The sequence below is a fragment of the Nannobrachium achirus genome (assembly GCF_963921795.1).
Source record: "Nannobrachium achirus genome assembly, chromosome: 21".
In the NCBI taxonomy this organism is placed as follows: Eukaryota; Metazoa; Chordata; class Actinopteri; order Myctophiformes; family Myctophidae; genus Nannobrachium; species Nannobrachium achirus.
Genome location: NC_137828.1, coordinates 51179800 through 51191461, shown reverse-complemented (window position 1 = coordinate 51191461; position 11662 = coordinate 51179800).

The window sequence follows — 11662 nt, the reverse complement described above, 5'->3', positions numbered from 1 at the left end:
GGCTTTAAAACTAAATGAGACCGACTTTGAGAGTCTGGATGGCATGGAATGGTGTGTGTGTGTGTGTGTGTGTGTGTGTGTGTGTGTGTGTGTGTGTGTGTGTGTGTGTGTGTGTGTGTGTGTGTGTGTGTGTGTGTGTGTGTGTGTGTGTGTGTGTGTGTGTGCGTGCCTGCGTGCCTGTGCCTGCGTGCCTGTGTGTGTGCCTGCAGGCATTCAAAAGTAACACTCACAAAACCCATCCAGTAGATGGCACACTTTCATCTGGAATGATCATTTAAGTCACTGGGAAGTGTGATCAAACAGTTGTGATAGATTTTAAGATGCCCAAACTTTCTCCTCTATAGGAAGAAAAGCAGTCAAAATGAAACAGATAAAAGATTGAACTTGTTCATGTGGGACCTTTGCCTCCAGGTACTTTGGGGTTCCCTGTCGAGTGGTTTAACTTGTTAATGTGGTTAACCTTTGCCTCCAGGTACTTTGGGGTTCCCTGTCGAGTGGTTTAACTTGTTAATGTGGTTAACCTTTGCCTCCAGGTACTTTGGGGTTCCCTGTCGAGTTGTTTAACTTGTTAATGTGGTTAACCTTTGCCTCCAGGTACTTTGGGGTTCCCTGTCGAGTGGTTTAACTTGTTAATGTGGTTAACCTTTGCCTCCAGGTACTTTGGGGTTCCCTGTCGAGTGGTTTACGTAAACCTGGTCACACAGATCAAGAAGTGGAGAACCATAGCCAGCTGTGCCATGGGAGGACAGAGGTGCCTTTACAAGGTATGAAAGTCAATGTGTATAGAGTGTATGTGTAGTTTGTACTGTGTTGTTGCAGTTGTACTCACAAGTCACACAGACATCATCAATATGTCTGTACATGGTCAAATGTGTCAAAGACTTGGTCTATCTGTAGCCAATTTTAGATTTTCTTTTTTACATACCATTATAATGTGCTTATTTTGATCACAAGACCCCATTAATGTCAAGTCTAAATATGTATGACACTATTTACTACGACACTATAGCATATTAGGAGTCCAACTAGTAGGCCTACTAGTGGTTCTCAAACGTTTTATTTGCCATAACTGTGTACAAATGGAACCAAATGGACCCTTAGGAGTGCATTTGGTTCCTGTCATGGACGTGTTATGGTCATTCAGAGCTAGCACTTTATGTGTTTCTGGTAGGGGTGTAACGATACATTTTAATAGCGATTCGATACATATCACGATACATGGTTGACGATACGATACATGGACGATATTGGTTAATTCATGGTGATACAATACGATTCGATTCAATGATTTAAAATCGATACAGTAACTATTTAGCAAAGCAATTAAATCTTTGTGAAAGTTGTGGATAGTGCAGGTTTTTAAGGGAAACATGTATTATTATGGATATAAATAAGTAAACACAGTGATTATCTACCAAATACATGGACATTGTATATTGACAAACCTGCACCTTGACATGAACCCAGTGATTACACACATTTATCGATAGACCAGTGTAGCTACCGGTATATGGAAAGGAAAAGTAATTAAACCCCTCCTTCTCATTTTTTCTTCTGAAAAATGCTAAATACAATGCACAGTAGGTAGTATCGATACAATCGATTCTTTGCCCTCCGATCCGATACGATACAAAATCAAACGATACGATTTAATTTTAGCGGTTTTCATTTCGATATACTTCGATTTTTGAGCGGTGGTCACAACGCTCCTATACGTGGCGGTGTGTGTGGGTCTGTCTGTATGTAGCCTCTGGTGTAGCCTGAGTACCCTGGGTGACCAGAGAGGTGCTGTTGAGTCTAGCCTGCCCTGAGCATCAACTGCAATACACACACACACACACACACACACACACACACACACACACACACACACACACACACACACACACACACACACACACACACACACACACAGACAGACACACACACACACACACAGGCGTGTGTGGGGTGGAACATTTGCCAAAAAATAGCCGATCTACAAGCTCACAACGTGTTTCGTTGCGACACGTTGTGAGCTTGTAGATCGGCTATTTTTTGGCAAAGAGATTTGGTAGAGAGTGAAAGAAAGACAATCATGTACGTTATTTCCAGGTCCAGGTATAGAGGGTTTAAAATGGTACCGGATATGCAGCTCTGCAAATAAAAGATGAATTGATCCCAGTGCATGACGGAGGATAATTTTACGATAAATGATCACGATACAATTATTGTGAGTGTTTTTTATCAGGATAAATGATAATAACGATTATCGTCCCATCCCTAACCTTGACTTTACATGTCTTCCCCATGTGTTTGTACTTTCTCCAGCTGCAGGCGGCCTCTTCCCACTTCATAGCAGCCAAACACACCACTCCCTTCAAGAGGATAGTGGACGACATAACCTTCCGCCTGGTCTCCTATAGGTTCTTCAGCCACTGTCATGTTTCCGTACGTCTGTGCCCTCCTCCTATAACCTCCAGGATCACATCACAGCTCTCTACTAAACAAAAGAGAGAACCTGACAGCATCTGACTTTTTAGTATCAGGGCCAGTGGTGGAAAAAGTACTCACATTGTTTACCTAAGTCAAAGTATCAATACTGCGACATGTATGTAGAAATACAAAATGTACTTGAATAAAATTCTCACCAAAATGTACTTAAAGTAGTACCTAAAGTAAAAGTACTAATTGTGCAGAATGTCCCATTTCACAAGTTCAAAGTGCGTATACATCTTTTGAAAATAGCAGATCTACAAGCTGGCCGAAATGTATATGGTTAATGTATCTTTTGTGATAATAATCTAAATATGCAACGAAACTAGTAACTAAAGCTGTCACATAAATGTAGTGAAGTAAAAGTACAATATTTGCCTCTGAGATGTAATGGAGTACAAGTAAAAGTACAGAATATTGGAAATACTCAAGTAAAGTACAAATACCTCAAAGCTGTGCTTAAGTAAATGTACTTATACTTTACCCCACTGATTGGGCAGACTATTAGATCATGTGAAAGAATCCTCTCACTCTCTCAAACCCACCATTGTACTGCCTATAGCTACAATATAATCTACATTAGCTCCTCTGTCAATCTATCAGTCTCTCTCCCTGTCAAACTCTCTCTGTGTCAACAGAAATAGCAAACTCTTTCTTTCTCCTGCAGGCCATGTCAGTCTCTGAGTCCTGGTACGCCATTAGAGACCACGGCACCAATTATTGTAATCTCTACAACCTCATGGAGGGTAAGATGAAACACTGCTGGAACCGATTGATTGTTTTAATAATCTATTAGCAGTTTGCTGGATAAAATGGATATCCCGTCCTGAAAAATGCCTTTTCTGCGTACTAAAGATCTGGACGATTGCCTGTACAGTAAATTGGATTGCTCCACAAATTCATTATAACATTAAAAATGTCAGAGGTTGTCAGCAGACAGCATGCAGAGATTGTGCATTGTTCATAACAATTCAGGGCAGAAGAGGGTCATTTGTATTCAGGTGAGGTATCACATTCAAACGGAATGGCCTCGCATTTGAAATTATGCATCGACTGCGATAAAACTGAAAAAGTCGACTTCTGCACTTCTAAAAGTGATGATTTGGCTGTTGACGTTAGCTCCTCCCCTCTCTCCCGTCTACAGGAAGTGGACTGACGGAGGTGAGAGGGTACACAGAGATCACCAGTGACTTCCTGTGCACCCAGCGCTCGTCTGCTAACTGCACCGTCTACTGACCTGATGCTACCTTATGGATTCCACCAGGGCGAGCTTTCGGCATCTCTGCGCCGCCCAAGTGAACACAGCGGAACCTCCGGTTCAGCCAGTCACAAGCCGCAGCCAACAAGGCATCTCCTACGGACACAATAATCGCTTCCTGGCAGACATAGTTTTACTGACGTTATAAGGTTAGGGTTTATGCATAGTTTTACTGAGGTTAAGGTTAGGGTTTAGGTTAGGGTTAGGTATAGATTTACGGAGGTTAAGGTTAGGGTTTAGGTTAGGCATAGGCATAGTTTTAGAAAGAAAGAAAGAAAGAAAGAAAGAAAGAAAGAAAGAAAGAAAGAAAGATGTTTTCCAAATTTCAATTACTTAATTTTTACATATAATACAGGTGATGTACAGGTATATGTCTTTTTCTGTCTTTTTCTGTCTTCTTTTTTTTAATAAACAAACTTCTTTGGAATTATCCTATTCAATCTGTCTCTTTGTTGTTCCACTATATTATTATACAATGCATAATCTATATGGCGCTATGACTTTCCCATCATCTGAACTGGCAGTGTTTCACATGGTTTTCCATTGTGACTGTGTGTGCTCTGAAACAATTGAATAAAGGCTGAGACATAAAAAACTCTGTGGCGGCGACGGAAGCCTCCAGGTATAAAGCTTTGATGATATCTTATGTCTGTCTTTGTCGTCCTGGGCCCCTGTGTGGAAGAAAATAAATAAAAGGAGGGAAAAAAGAAAGAAGGAAAGAAAGAAACGCACGACGAGGACGACGACAACAACAAAAAACACTTGGTGTAAATATAGTCCTCGATTGTGGCTCAGCTCGAAGGTGAGTCAGAGCCTGACGAGAGGCATCTTTCTTTCTGACACCTAAACCAGTTTTGTGCTCCTAAAAGCGCCGGTGTGGCGGGGGGGACGGCGGGGTGGGGAGTGGCGAGGATCGAAAAGGGACGACGAGGGGGGAAAAATACACCCCGAGCTGTGAGGATTGCACGGCCAGCTTTTATTAAGGAGCAATATGCCTCAACCGGGCTTTACCATCCATCACAAGGAAGCGCTTCGCTCTAGCCTAACGCGGCGAGCAGCGGCTAGGATGGACTTTGGAGATGTCTCGTCTTTCTCTCTCTGGCTGAAGGAATGACTGGCGGGTGACCTGTCCTGCCCTGGATGCTCCACCTTGTTGTCATCCAAATTGTCCAGGTCATTACACACAATAAAATAAAATGTGTACCCAAAGTGAGATATCATTAGCAGGGACTTAGGATTTACCATTGGAGCAAAATGGGCCACATGCCAAATATCTGGCCCCCAAATGGCAGAGGAGCCCAACACTGACTGACTGGCACATAATAGTTCACAAAACAGTTGAATTACATCTTCGGTGTAGGCCTATGTATGCCATTTTGTTAAGATTTCAAAATTAGTAGACAGGCTACTACCACATCATGCGATGTTTGAGCATCAGTGCCTTCAAGTATTACAGTTTCCAATAGTATTTCCCTGAAAGAGGGGCATGTCAGTAGACCTTTTTGAAAGTCTGCTGCAAAAGCAAAGAAAGCTCTGCTTCATTACAAAATGTTCCTTTGGACAAGCACATGAAGCACAATAACAATATTTCTTAATGATTGTGATTGTTGTTTTCGTCAGATAATCGTCTCAGGAACACAAAAGAAGACACAGAAGCAAAACAAAAGTAAACAAAGTTCTGCTTGTGGTGATACAGACTTGGAGAAAAAGTACTGGGGCACTCCGCCTTCTAGTTGGGGCAAATCCGATACTTCCGAGACCGTGGAGAGCGAAGGTCCGTTTCTCAATGGATTTGTCATCTAGGAGGGTTATTAAACAAATTTGGCCGGGGTGTATTTTTTAAAATGGCGGGGAAAATGTTTGACAGCTAGGGTAATTTTCAGTGTCATTCACTTACTATACACTACACTATAAAGGAAACAATTACTCCCAAACAATCTGCTTTAAGTGGGATGTGAGGGGTCAAACTAGGGGTTTTTAATTATTCTGAATCCATTGCAAGCATTTGTTTTGCATGAAAAACATTCCTTGGGCTAAAAACTGACCCAAAAAGAGAAAATTGATGTCTGAAAATTACTTTTTTGGGAGTAATTTTTCCTTTATAGTGTAGTGTATAGTAAGTGAATGAGACTGAAAATTACCCTAGTTGTCAAACATTTTCCCCGCCATTTTGAAAAATACACCCCGGCCATTTTTTTTAATAACCCTCCTAGATTACAAACCCAGTGAGAAACTGACCTTCGCTCTCGTGGTCACGGAAGTGCCATAAATGACCCAGCTATTCAGGTGAAAAATAAAAATTGATTAATTCTTGTGCAAGGCAACAGAGATGACCAACGCGTTTCGACTCTTTTGTCCGGACCCTGCTGAAGAGCAAAGACTCTAAACACCCTGGTCATCTCTGTTGTCTTGCTCAAGAATAAATCAATTCATTTTCACCAGATTTTTCACCTGAAGGCGGAGTGCGCTAGTATATCTTTCTCCCTGCATCACCGGAAGAAGAACTTTGTTGTTGTTTGTTGTTTTAGCTTCTATTTCTACCTACCAGGGACGTGCTGGCCATTGGGAAAAGCGGGACAACTCCCGAACGGCCGGTTCATTCCCGGCCGGTCCAGGCCGGCCATTAGGTAAAAATTAAAAATAAAATGTCGGCCTTCGTTCCATTTTGGGGGCTGGGCGGCCAACAAAGTAAATCGTCACTGTCGGGCAGAAACCTTGTATCTCCAAGTTTCAAATTTGTACATTTTTCATCATACAAGGCCGTCGCACAAAAGTAGTGAAAACAGCAGATCTACAAGCACACAGTGTGCTTGTAGATCGGTTGTTTTCACTAGTTTAAATCACAAAACAAACGGTTTTGGACATACAAGGTTTCCACCCGACAACGACGAAATATAACTCTTGTAATTGGCCCACTGGCTTGTCACTTGTCATGATCTGAAATGGCAAATCTTTGAGTAGCAGCAGCAGCGCGCAATGAGGGCCTCTCCAACTCTTTTTCCCGGGCTGAATCAGGGGCCCAGCACGTCCCTACCTACCTGTTTCATTGAAGAGCAGCTGTTTGAGAAAGGCAAACCTCCCACTGTGACTGAACCCAGGCAGTGCTTTCTCCTTCTGTTACTGTATAAACGCAGACAATGTCATGTCAGATGTCACACATTTTCCAATATAAAGAGGCCTAAGGTATGTAGATCTGCTGTTTTCAAATGATTTTATACATAATGATACCTTGTGAAACAGGACATTCCGCATAATAAGTACTTTTACTTTGCTTTTACTTTTGTCACTAAGTATATTTTAATGCCCAATACATTTTACACATGTGTTAACCTAACTCTGCACGAGAATGTAAAACAGAACCAAATGGACCCCTAATTTGGGTCAATTTGAATTAGGTCAGTTAAATGAACTCAAAGCCAAAGGACATTACTGTGTGCAACACACACACACACACACACACACACACACACACACACACACACACACACACACACACACACACACACACACACACACACACACACACACACACAAACTCCAGGGAAAATGTATTTTGTTATCATCGTCATCGTCATCTGTCATAGCATACAAGGTGTTACACTGTCATATTATTAAAGCACAAACAGTGCACAAACACAAGCGCACAAACACGCTCTGATGCACTCTGAGGCAGAGACAGTACAGTGCCAGTGAGTGGGCCGTGTAGTGGAACCTCTCTCTCTCTCTCTCTCTCTCTCTCTCTCTCTCTCTCTCTCTCTCTCTGTCTCTCTCTCTCTGATCATGGTGGTGTAGAGCTGGGCTCAGCTCATGTTCTGTCAGTGCTAATGAGCGTGGCCAGAGGTTGAGTGATGGATTGGAAGTGGCGGTGGGTCGGCTCGCTGTGGAACCAACATGAGGAGACCGCTGTATCCATCTCTCCACCGCTTAACAGGCTACTGGGTGGGAGGGGTGGGGGTGGGGGGGAGACGACACTGACGGCCTCCTCTACCACGCAGGGGCGCCAATTGGGTATGGCAGGGGTCAGTGACGTCAGTTCAGCAAAAGCTAGGGTATGGCAAAGATGGGAGTCCTCATGGAAAAGAGGCATTACATTTTGTATAACAGTTCTATTGTGAAAATAGCCGATCTACATGCTCACAACGCCTCGCAAAACAAGTTTTGTCTGTTTTTTACACAGGTTTCTACATTTTCTTGGTCTGGATAAGGCAGCCTGGAACGGTTGTTCAAGTGCAGGTAAACTTAACATGTTAGTAAATGTGCCACAATTAACAATAATGCATTCCACCTGTGCAGCTGACCTGCGGAACCTGGGAATATACCATGTTGTCAAGATGGGGAGAATACAAGTGTGGAGAATATAATTATAATACCTTGTCAAAGTGACCATTTTGTAAAATTTTGCATTTGTAGTTATTTTACTGTAATTTAACAACATAATAACCAGCACAGATAGACAAATAGACATTCATGGATTTATATTTAAAAGTAAATTTTATTTTTCCCCGTGGACCCAGGGTATGGCAGCTGGCTGCATACCCCTGCCATACCCAATTGACGCCCCTGGCAGGGGTTTGCAGCTGCCATACCCTGGGTCCAGGGGGGGGGGGAGATAAATGTTACTTTTAAATATAAATCCATGAATGTCTCTTGTCTATCTGTGCCGGTTATTATGTTGTTAAATTACAGTAAAATAAAGTGCAAGTTTTAACAAAATGGTCACTTTAACAAGGTCTTATAATTATATTCTCCACACTTGTATTCTCCCCATCTTGACAAAATGGTATGTTCCCAGGGTCCGCAGGTCAGCTGCACAGGTGCAATTCATTATTGTTAATTGTGGCACGTTTACTAACATGCCAAGTTTAGCTGCACTTGAACAACCGTTCCAGGCTGCCATATCCAGCCCAAGAAACCGTAGAAACGGGGGGGGGGGGGGGGAAATGTACTCCTTAAAATAAATGTATCAATCCTGTTGCTAAGGTATGGCAACATGACTGGTGTCTTGCACGCGCGCGCAAGACACCAGTCATGTTGCCATACCGTAGCTTTTTCTGAACTGACGCCACTGCACCACACCCCACCCCGTGCCAGGAGGAGGCGGCTAGAGACAGAGCGGCGAAAGGGCAACGCTTGATTGATACCTTGCCGCACGGGCCGGCGTCGCCTGCCGAAAATAGCCAAACAACGCGCTTGCGACGCGCTGACCGCAAGCTTGTAGATCAGACTATTTCTGCACACGGTGCAACACTGGCACGCAAACAAAAGTATCAATCGGGGCGTAAGATTACATTACAAGGGTGTTACGGAATACAACGAGAGAGTGGGGTGGCACGAGGGAAACGGAGAAGACGAGATCAAGCGATCGTTTTTGTGAGCGCGTCGGAGAAGACCGCGCGACAGACAGACAGACAGAGAGAGAGAACATTTTGGAGACGGCAACGAAGCCTCTGTGCAAATAAATACTGACAGGCGAGGCTCCGCTCTCGCTCTCTCTCTCTCTTTTTGTATTATTTTTTTTTTTTTTCCTGTTCGGACAGCCGCCTGTCCTTTTATCAATGAGGCGGTGGTAGGGGTGGGGTGGGAGTGGTGGGGGGGCACTGATTGGGGTCGATAGTTGTTGGAATCCCACTTTATGTATGGTCTTGAAAGTTTGTGCCAATTTGTGGTCTTGAAAGTTTGGTAGAAGATGTCAAATGAGCATGGTTAAGTAGTCTCATGGCAGAGAGAGAAGAGAGAGAGAGAGAGAGAGAGATAGAGAGAGAGAGAGAGAGAGAGAGAGAGAGAGAGAGAGAGAGAGAGAGGGAGGGAGGGAGAGAGAGAGACCTGGAGTTGGAGTATTATAGAGAAGGGAAAAACAGCAGTTTAAAATGTAAAAGGTTAGCGGACCTTTCGCACATTCCCACACGCTACATTGCAATACATTGCATTGACATGTCTCTCCGCTGGCCTTCGCCTCCCTATGGCGTTTTTTTGTATATATTCTAATAGCAGAGAATGCTAGCCTGTGGGGCACGAATAGGTCAAATTCAATTTTCTCTCTCAAGAGCAGAGAAAAATAATCCTTTGTGACGATGTGGGGAGGAAACAAAATCCATGTAGGATGCATATCTGTGTACTGCTAAATGTATAATAGACTATACAGACAGGAACAAATGTCTTGTGAGCAAGGTCCACAACTGGCAATGTTTTCACAATCGCACAATGGCACATTGGAGAACTCACTATATATAGTTTCTTTTCATTCTGCAGAGTTCACAGAGTGTTATTTTTTCATTTTAACAACATTTTAATTCACATATTGGTCTAAAACTGACATCGTAAAAATAATAACTAACACTGCATTCTGTCGTGGTGCCAACTTGCGCCTCACGCTCAAGCAGGCCACACATGGCCTACTTGTGCACAAGCAGAGAGATGTGCGCTGCTGGCCTCATGTCCCTAATGTCTTCGCCCGTTAAAGAAGACATTACCAAGAGCGCTCTAACCCCCGGCTCCACCGGGCGCGGAGCGTCGCATCAACGTCAACGTCGGGAACACTCCCGTTTTAATCAATGAACGGTGCTCCACTGCCGACGGCGACGGCAACGTCAACGTCGGACGCTCCGGTGACGGCGTCCAAACTCGAAAATCGCCCCGGTTCAATTTTTTTACGGCGTCCACAATGTCCAGTCATGTATAAAATATGATTAAATGCTTTGTATATTTAAATGTAGGCTATATACAGTACGTGCTTTTCTGCTGTTGGCTATCCATTCACGTCATTCACAAGGGTGACTATAGATGTCCCAAAAATCCTAGCATATTTTTTTATGTAATTACAGCGGTCTTCTTTGATAAAATTATGTATAAACACAACATGCTATAATCATGACAAAACAAAGTGGTCAGTGGTGCATTGCTGACCTCTGCTGTGAACATAGTGTGCTCTATACGTTCACATTCAGGTCACAGATAGTTTTATTCCTGTTTGAAAGTGATTTTCATGTTGTTTTGGAAATGGCCATAGAATGAATACCACACAGTCACAGACGCTGCGCTGCGGTGGAGCCGATCGGACGTCAATGTGACGGCGTCAATGAAGCCGCCACGAAATGTCACTGAGCAAGACACTGGACACCAACCTGTGCACGTCCCTGTCCCCGTGCACTCACCATGACAATCTCAGCAGCCATCAGCTGGCTGAAACTGAATATGCAAGGTCATTAAAGGGTCTTTTTAACATAAGATAACAGTGGTGGAGGAAATACTCTGATTTTTTTAGCAATACCACATGACAAAGTAGCAATACTCTCTTACAAGTAAAAGGTGTTCAACATGTTACTTGAGTAAAAGTATAATTATTTATTTCTGCAAAGTAACTAAAGTTTTCAAATAATTGTGGTGGAGTAAAAGTACAATATTTGGCCAATGTTTTACCAGTTTTTATATAGTTTGTTGATTACTTTTGATGCAGTAATGGTCTTTTTCTCTTTCTTTCTTGGAGTATTAAAAAGGTTTTAAAAGACCTTAAATTGTGACTTAACTGTCAAATTTCAAAGGGCACACCAAAGTATCTCAAAGGGCACACCAAAGGTCTGTGGCACAGTGGTTGAGAAACACTGCTTTACACTACTACTAAACAAAATAAATACATGTCTATTCATATTGCAGGAGGGAACAAGACCACACAATACCAGCCTGACAGCGTGAGGAGATACATGATCATTTTGTAAACTGCTGCATTACTGATCCAGTCAAGACCCAGTGATGCAAAAACTGCCAATTTATGGTTAGAGCATGATGATAATCACAGTAGCACTGCTTATGTTGATGTTCCTTTGGGCCATTGGTTAGGCATCGCTGCACGAATCCTTATGCACACAAGCTACTGTAGGTTGAAGAGGCACTAAAACACGCTCGAATCTACACACACACACACACACACACACA